This window comes from Miscanthus floridulus, chromosome 8, assembly GCF_019320115.1.
Source record: "Miscanthus floridulus cultivar M001 chromosome 8, ASM1932011v1, whole genome shotgun sequence".
Taxonomy (NCBI): Eukaryota; Viridiplantae; Streptophyta; class Magnoliopsida; order Poales; family Poaceae; genus Miscanthus; species Miscanthus floridulus.
Window position 1 is genome coordinate 204,464,926 of NC_089587.1, and position 8,225 is coordinate 204,473,150.

Sequence of the window (8,225 nt, forward strand, 5' to 3'; positions counted from 1 at the left end):
AAACAGTATTTTTCTCTCACATCAAACCAGCCAGCAGAAAATAATCCACGATCCTTTACGACGAAACAAACAGGCTGATTACTAGTCGTTTTAGGAACGGGCACTAGTATCAATGATTATGGTAAAAGACCTGCATGCCCCTACTCCAATATCCGGTCCTCCATCCCCACACGGTATTTTCTCTACTGCGCTCAGCTTCGTCCAGATCCGGACTTCTCTCTCCGGTGCTCCTCCCCCGTACGAGGGCCACATCCGCTGGAGGGAGGGGTCGGTACGGTGAAGAGGTTGAGCACCGGTGTTGGAGGCGAATGGCGTGGGAGGGGATGGCGGCGGAGACGATGCACGGTGGGCGGTGGCGAGGGGTACCGGCGGAGGAAGCCCTGTGGCTGCGCCTCCTCCTTGCCTGGCGGCTGCGCCTGCCTGAGGTCGTGGCGCCCTGGATCTCGAGCTGGGCGGCGACCTCGGTTGCGTGTGGATCTAGGTGGGACGGTAGACGGGGAAGAAGGAAGAGGGCGACACCCGCTCGGGATGCGCCGCTCGGCGTCGGGCCGCTCCATCTCGGCTGATCCGGTCCACGCCGACGCTGGCCCGCTCCACCTCGATGGGGATGCCTGGAAGAGGAGGACGGGTGCAGTGGCGCTGGTAGGGTGAGAAACGAAAGAACAGAGGAGACCGGCTCCGGTGGGACGGATGGGAGAAGCTGTAGTAGGCCTGCATCCCTCAGGTGGGACCCATGGTCTCAAACGACCTTCTTTGTGAGATCGTTTTTGAATGCCAAAACGTCCTCTTTTCTGGGACGAAGGGAGTACTCTCGATGATGATGAAGTTTGTGGAAGATGTAGACGTGGCATCACACAAGCTTCCTGTGCCAGTGTACTAGTAGAGCATCATACAGCAGCGTCAAAGTCGAAGAAAAGATGGTTGCTATAGAAAAAAACATCATGCATGTGCACAGTGTGCATGATCAAAGCTGACGCAAGCCACAGTTGGCAGACTGTGAACAGAACATCATAGAAGTGCCAATCTGAATAACAATTGTTCAAACACAAGTAGGAGGTCTTGTTTAGTTCTAAAAAGTTTTTCCAAAAAATACGCTACAGTAGTCTTTATATCGAATTTTACGATACGTGCATGGAGCATTAAATGTAAAAAAAAAACTAATTGCGCAGTTTGGTTGGAAATCGCGAGACGAATGTTTTAAGCCTAATTAGTCTATGATTGAATATTAATTGTCAAATAAAAACAAAAGTGCTATAGTAATTAAATTTTTAAATTTCACCTAACTAAACACGGTCTGAGTGAGAATTGGTGGAAGCTAAACAGTGGCACATAAAAGTCCGACGACTGAAGCAAGCCACTTTATTTATTAAGAAGAGACTGGTCGTGACAATTGAACAGAAGCAAAAGGACGAGTAACAGTAGGAAAAGTATGGAGAAAAGTGCAAGCCTGGCCGCGTTTAGTTGCGCCTGAAATTGGCGCAGCCGGATTTGTATTAGGTAATAATTGTTTAATTATTGACTAATTAGATTTAAAATATTTGTCTCGTAAAATACAACTAACTGTGTAATTAGTTTTTTATTTCGTTAACATTTAGTATTCCATGTATTTACCGTAAATTTAATATGACGGAAAATCTTCTTTTTTACAGTGCCAAAGTTGAAAGTTGGGTTGAACTAAACATGCCCAGGACACGTGGTATCCCAAATACAGGAGAACCATTCTAAAGCGATTCACAGTGTCATGAGAATTCAAATATAGAATAAAGAAACACAATTCCAAGCATGGTGTGATGTGCCATACAGGAACACATTCTGCAATACTAATAAATGAAAATGTGCATAAAGATTCAACATAGAATAGGTTACGAGAGATTCTCCTTCCGTCCCAATAAAAACGTAATTGTAGGACCTGGCATAGAAATCAATACGATGGAAAAATGACATAAATACCTCTATACTAGCTACTAAGAACCACCGTCTATGATCCTCTCTTCTGCCTGTAGTGAAACAGTAACGAGAAAAATGAATGGTGCTCCGCTGTAGCCTATGTGTGGGTGGTGTGGTAGATTTTTTTTTTCAACAGGACGAAGCTTCTAGATGAGAGTTGAGAGCCACTGTGCTTGTCTGATAGCCTGCTTGACATCTTGAGACCAAGCACTAGGAGCTACGAATACACTTTTCCTGAGACATTTTTTGAACCGTAGAATCGCGGTTTTTATGGGACGGAGGAAGTACATCCTAAGAACATTTCTAAAGATGCAAATTCTCATGGTGGGTATTAATGGATCGACTTAATAAACTACCTACGGTCGCATCTTGGAGACTGATAGAACACTAGACACTAACAAAGAGATCGATAATGCAATCTTCAAAAGGCATAGAACTCCTACTTCTGGACAAAAACAATATTCCAGGCCAGCTGTCTTTGCAATGTCAGGCTCAAGCACAACGCGACAAGGACGCAAATATGTAGAAGGAACCGGATCATCCTAAGCGGGCTGCTGTTGGAAAAGCTTGAGTCTCCTTCAGCTAAAGGTTCAGAAGAAACCAGGTTGCCGGTTGCTTCTGGTTCTGTTGCCTCTGGCACTAACAGTACAAACTTAGTCTGAGTGAAGTACTTTTACAGTGCAAACTAAACTTGTCCAGGTACATAGTAGGGAGGCCACTAATCAAGTACAGATTGTAGCATGATACAAATACTAGACCACTAAAATTCCTTAAAATTTAGTCATCGATAGTGATCGGCAGGTTGACAGGTGCTGAGCTGGCACACACATTCCGTACATGTTTACCACTGGCATAATTTTCAGTATTTGTTGAGGCCGAGAATAAAGATTGATTAGCCCTGTCAAATTTATAAGGGGCTATTGCGTTCTTGCCCCTATTTTGAACTCTAATTGTGATTGTACCTCCACTTTCTTCCACTTTGTGTTTTTACCTCTGCTTTTCAAAAACGAAGGTTCAGTTTACCCCTACTCCGTGAACAGCAGGTAACGGTGTTAAAAAAATTGACAGATGACAAGTTTGCCCTTCCGAATATTGCGTTTTTGCCCCTATTTCAAATCCCAATTGTGATTTTACCCTTATTTTCTTCCACTTTGTGTTTTTACCACTACTTTTTCAAAACGAAGGCTCCATTTACCCTAATTCTTAACTCAGTTATCTACATCTGGATCAAAGCAATTAAAAATTAACAAAAGCCCTGTGAAAAGACAAACTTACCCCTTATCTCTCGGTCTATCTCTATCAGGGTCGTCCCTCTCAACGCTAGCAGGCAGTGGGCGGCTGGGTGCGGCAGCGGTGGCAGCGGAAGGGCAGCGTCGGGCCGTCGGGAGCGCGGCTTAGCCTGACGTGGGCGCGCAGCCAGGCACGCGGCTCTGCTTGGCGCGGGCGCACGCGGCTTGGCCGGCGTCACGAGCGCGCTCTCGTGAAAGCAGCCGACCATGGAGCCAAAGACCCGCCTCTCTCTCAACTCTAGCGGATGGCTGGGTGCGGCGGCGGCGGAAGGCCAGTGGTCAGCTGCTTTCATGAGAGTTGAGAGAGAGAGGCGGGTCTTCGGTTCCATGGTCAACTGCTTTCACGAGAAGCGCACTCGCGACGCCGGCCAAGCCGCGCGCTCCCGCGCCAAGCAGAGCCGCGTGCCTGGCTGCGCGCGCCTGCGCCAAGCAGAGCCACGTGCCTGGCAGCGCGCCCACGTCAGGCTAAGCCGCGCGCGATCGACTGCCCGATGCTACCCTTCCGCCGCCACCGCCGCCGCACCCAGCCGCCCGCTGCCTGCTAGCGTTGAGAGGGACGACCCTGAGAGAGACGACCGAGAGATAAGGGGTAAGTTTGTCTTTTCACAGGGCTTTTGTTAATTTTTAATTGCTTTGATTCGGATGTAGATAACTGAGTTAAGAATTGGGGTAAACAGAGCCTTCGTTTTGGAAAAGTAGAGGTAAAAACACAAAGTGGAAGAAAGTGGGAGTAAAATCACAATTGGGGTTTGAAATAGGGGCAAAACGCAATATTCGGAAGGGCAAACTTGTCATCTGTCAACTTTTTTAACACCGTTACCCGCTGTTCACAGAGTAAGGGTAAACTGAACCTTCATTTTGGAAAAACAGGGGTAAAAATACAAAGTGGAAGAAAGTGGAGGTAAAATCACAATTGGGGTTCAAAATAGGGGCAAGATCGCAATAACCCCAATTTATAACATATGTATGAGACCATAGATAAAAAAACTGGAAGAACACTAAATATATCATGACCCATAACGGCATATAAAATCAGAAATGCTATCCAATACATATGTGTTTTAGAAAAAAAAACACATGAATTTTTTTTGTCCCTCTCTCTTTTCAACTGTCTTCTTGGCCTTGTGCTCGTCGCGGGATAGCATTCCAAGGAGCGGGTCGTCGACGTGACGGAGGCCACGCCGCTCACGCGTTCAGGTCCGACGGACGATGCTCCTCCCTGGTGCTTGCAGTTGCCTCTGCTGCCGACTGGGAAACTTTTTTTTGTCCTTGCATAGAAAAAAATGTTTCTTGTGATATGTGGATATGTGATCTTGTGATTTATGATTGTTTGGAGGTAGAAGAAGGCTGGAGGTAGAAGGAGGCTGGAGGCTGTTGGATCTTAATTCTATGGTGAAAAAAATCCATGTGTTAAAACTGCATAAAACACGTGGTCGTTGGATAGATAAACTCTCGTAAAATTGCATGTTATGCACACAACTTTAGTTCGGTGCGATGTTGAAAGATATACTAATAATACTATTCCGTTGGCTATAAGTGAGATGAATAATATATTTGTGGAAATTTCACCAGCTGGAAGGCCAATCTCATGATTTTTTTCTGAACTATATATATAGCTACAAAATAAATTGAGATATGTGTGGGTGGTATAATAGGCTGAGAAAGGGTGATGCGGCAGAACCCTACCAGAGGTAGACACCATTTTGATCAATATGAGTAGTTGCCAACACATCCATATTAGGAGACATAGAGATAGCTGTTATAGATACATCAACATGCATTGCATCTATCTGCCTTGCTAAACTGATGTCCCAGATCTAAGAGTCCCATCCATACTAGCCGAGATGGGCCATTTTCCATCCTCACTGAAGCACAAATCAGTGATACCGTCTGTATGTCCTTCAAATCTACGAACCATTTTCATGGACACCGTATCAAACAATATAAGTACCATATCACCTGCTACAGTAGCAAGAAGGCCTGCCATAAATAGCAAATAATTCTTAGTTGTCTGAAAACTTCCTCATGGGAATACCAAATATGTTGAACACTAGTATACTACCATTTGGCCGGTGAAATGTAATTTTAGTGACAGATTTACCAACATCCAATCTGGATTTCAGCTTGCAAGTTTTAAAATCCCATACCTGCAAGATACACAATTTTATAGTTAATTCAATTGTGGCCGAAATTTCATTGAGACTCTTAAAGAGAAGTTCAAAAGTGAGTAATTTTGATTAAAAAAAACAGGTGGACCATACACAGCTATTCTTGATTGTAGGGTTAAAAGGTTTTGAAGATAATATGGAAATGCAAAGGAAACAATTTAAACAGTTGATAGGACACAGAAAATGAAGAGCACAGTTCTCCGTAATGTTCATGTCTGATCACAACAGGAAGCACACTGCACAACAGAGAGGGTCATACCTTAATATCACCATGGTATCCAGAACTAATCAGCGAGCCATTTGTGGCATCGCAAGCTAATCCAACAACTTCACCATCATGTGCACATTGCATTGCCAACGAACTGTCAATATCTACCACGACTAAAGCCTGATTGAAGGTTAAATTTTTCGACCCAACCAGCTTCAGTGCCCAAGATAGTAAAATTACCACATGCACTTATCACACAAGCCTGTCAGAAAAAGAAATGATGCTTAGAAAGCAAATAATCAGCCTATTCGTTTGGTCGTAAACGGTCGTGGATTATAAGCCTTAACAGTATTTTTCTCTCACACCAAACCAGTCAGCAGTAATAATCCACGATCGTTTCAGCCGAAACGAACAGGCTGAATAGCACTTGAATTTTAGGAATCACATTTTCTAGTCTACAATGAAATTCCATAGATGCAAAACTTCAAAAACAAGCATTACCTTAACCGGTGTCACAGTGCTTGATGATGGTGTCAAAACATGGTCACCAATAACAAAGTTCTGAAGACGCCATACATATATGCCTGTGGAGTATCCATGTGGCATGTGACAACATTACACCAGTCACGTGCAAGTATCTCATCTGAAAAAGAGGGGGCAGTTTCCTAAATGACATGAATGGCGGTTTGATTGAATTATCAGCTGCTGAACTCATCAGAATAGGTTCGTTCGCAGAAGTGAAACTATAGAACCATCATAGGCCTCCCTAATCACAGAATGCAGCCGTCTCTTCTCAAGATTCCATATGCTGATAACGCCAGAAGAATCTCCAGAGGCCAGAAGGGGTTGCCCATCTGGAAAAAAGGTTATTTTGATCCAGGCCATTACAATTTTTCAAGTTTTGAAATACACCATTACAATTCATCTATTCGGAGATCTGCCATTACAATTCCATCTCTCCCCTGTTCATGCCATTTTCTACACCTGTTGCGTACGAAGACCCACTGTCATACGTATATGGCTACAGAAACGCGTATGGACGCGTACAGGCCCACTGGATGCGCACGAGCACGGCAACTTCCACGACGCCCTAGTCACGCTCGTCGCGCTCCAAGCCGAGGCCCGCGCCGCGCTGCGCAGGGAGGAGCCGGCCCAGCGGCGTCGACCGCTGCAGGAGCCGCGCCCAGCCGTGGTTGAGGACGTGCGGCCCGGCCTGGAGCGCAAAGCAGTTTCGCCCTGCAGCACAGCCGGCCATGGTGCCCGCACTCCTTCGCGTCGGGATGGGGATGAGGAGTTGGAGGTGAAGGGCAGTTCCTCCTCGGCGCTGTCCTCTGAGAAGTGCGCCCCCGTGCGTAGAGCGGAAGATGGACGCGCCGTCCTCCTCAGCTCCGCCGTTGAATGCAAAGAAGTCCAAGTCGACGCCGCTGTCGAACACGAAGAAGAGGCAGTGCAACAGCCACACGAACCACGAGCTCTCTGGGAACCCGGGGCCGGCCCTCACGATGACGCGCTTCTCCAGCCGGCCGAAGAAGCTCGTCTCCATCCGCGCATGCACCAGCTTCTCCAAGTGTCGCGGAGGAGATGGGCTACCGCCGCGTGCGCGCTAGCGGGCGAGCAAGTGGCCACGCCGCCGCCTTGCGTGCGTGGGCGAGCGAGCAGCCTCGCCGCCGCCGTGCGTGCGAGGGCAAGCGTGGGTGTCGTGCCGCTGCCGCAACGTGTGCATTGGCGAGCGAGCTGGCCGCCAGCCGCAGCGCGTGCGCAGGCGAGCGGGCCAACGCACGGCCCCAACCGGCGCAGGACTAGGACTAGGGCGCAGGACCGGCAAGCGGGCCGACTCGTTCCATCTGGATGGCAGGGAGGGAGGCAGCGGCGGCGAAATTGAGGGCGCTCCTCCCTCCCGCGCAGGCCTACGCGGGCGAGCACCGCCGCTCCGCCTCACGCGCTATCCGCCGTGGGTGAGCGCCGTCTCTCTGCCTTCGCACTGTGCTCGCGCCAAGTGGGCCTGTTTGTGTTCTTGTAGCCATACGCGTCTAACAGTGGGTCCTTATACGCGGCAGGTGTAGAAAATGACATGAATGGAGGAGAGACATAGTTATAATGGCAGATCTCTAAATAGTCGAATTGTAATGGCATATCTCAACTCGTAGAATTGTAATGGCCTGGATCAAAATAACCCCTGGAAAAAAGGTAAATTTAGGAAAAAACGCCTTAGCTAGTCTGAGATATAAAAGTGGTATAACATTACAATAGCGCCGCCGCGGAGGCCTCGGTCTTCCCCTACCCATCCTTCCTCCACGGCACAATCCGACCATCGTCGCCCCCGCCCCAACCTGGCCCGACCGCCACCTACGCCGCCAGAACCCTAAAGACGCCCCACGACTATCCCCACCGCCAAGCCGGCCTGCCTCCCCCGAACCCCCCTTCTAAAGCAGCCAACTTTGGATAGGGAGAGAGAGGGATTGTGTGGCAAAACCACCCGAAATAACGCACTTATGGAGACGCTTGTCTTCCACTAGACACTAAGCACCCCGAGAGCGAGCTACATCGGGCGAATTCCGTCGAGCACACCCCAAGAGAGAGCTTGAATAATCCACATTTTTTCCTCAAGATCCA

At 47.9% G+C, this 8,225-nt stretch overlaps 1 pseudogene; it reads right to left on the reverse strand.

The window, feature by feature from the left end:
• Positions 1-939: 939 nt before the first annotated feature.
• Positions 940-7,155, reverse strand: LOC136470516 (uncharacterized; annotated as a pseudogene).
• Positions 7,156-8,225: the final 1,070 nt, after the last annotated feature.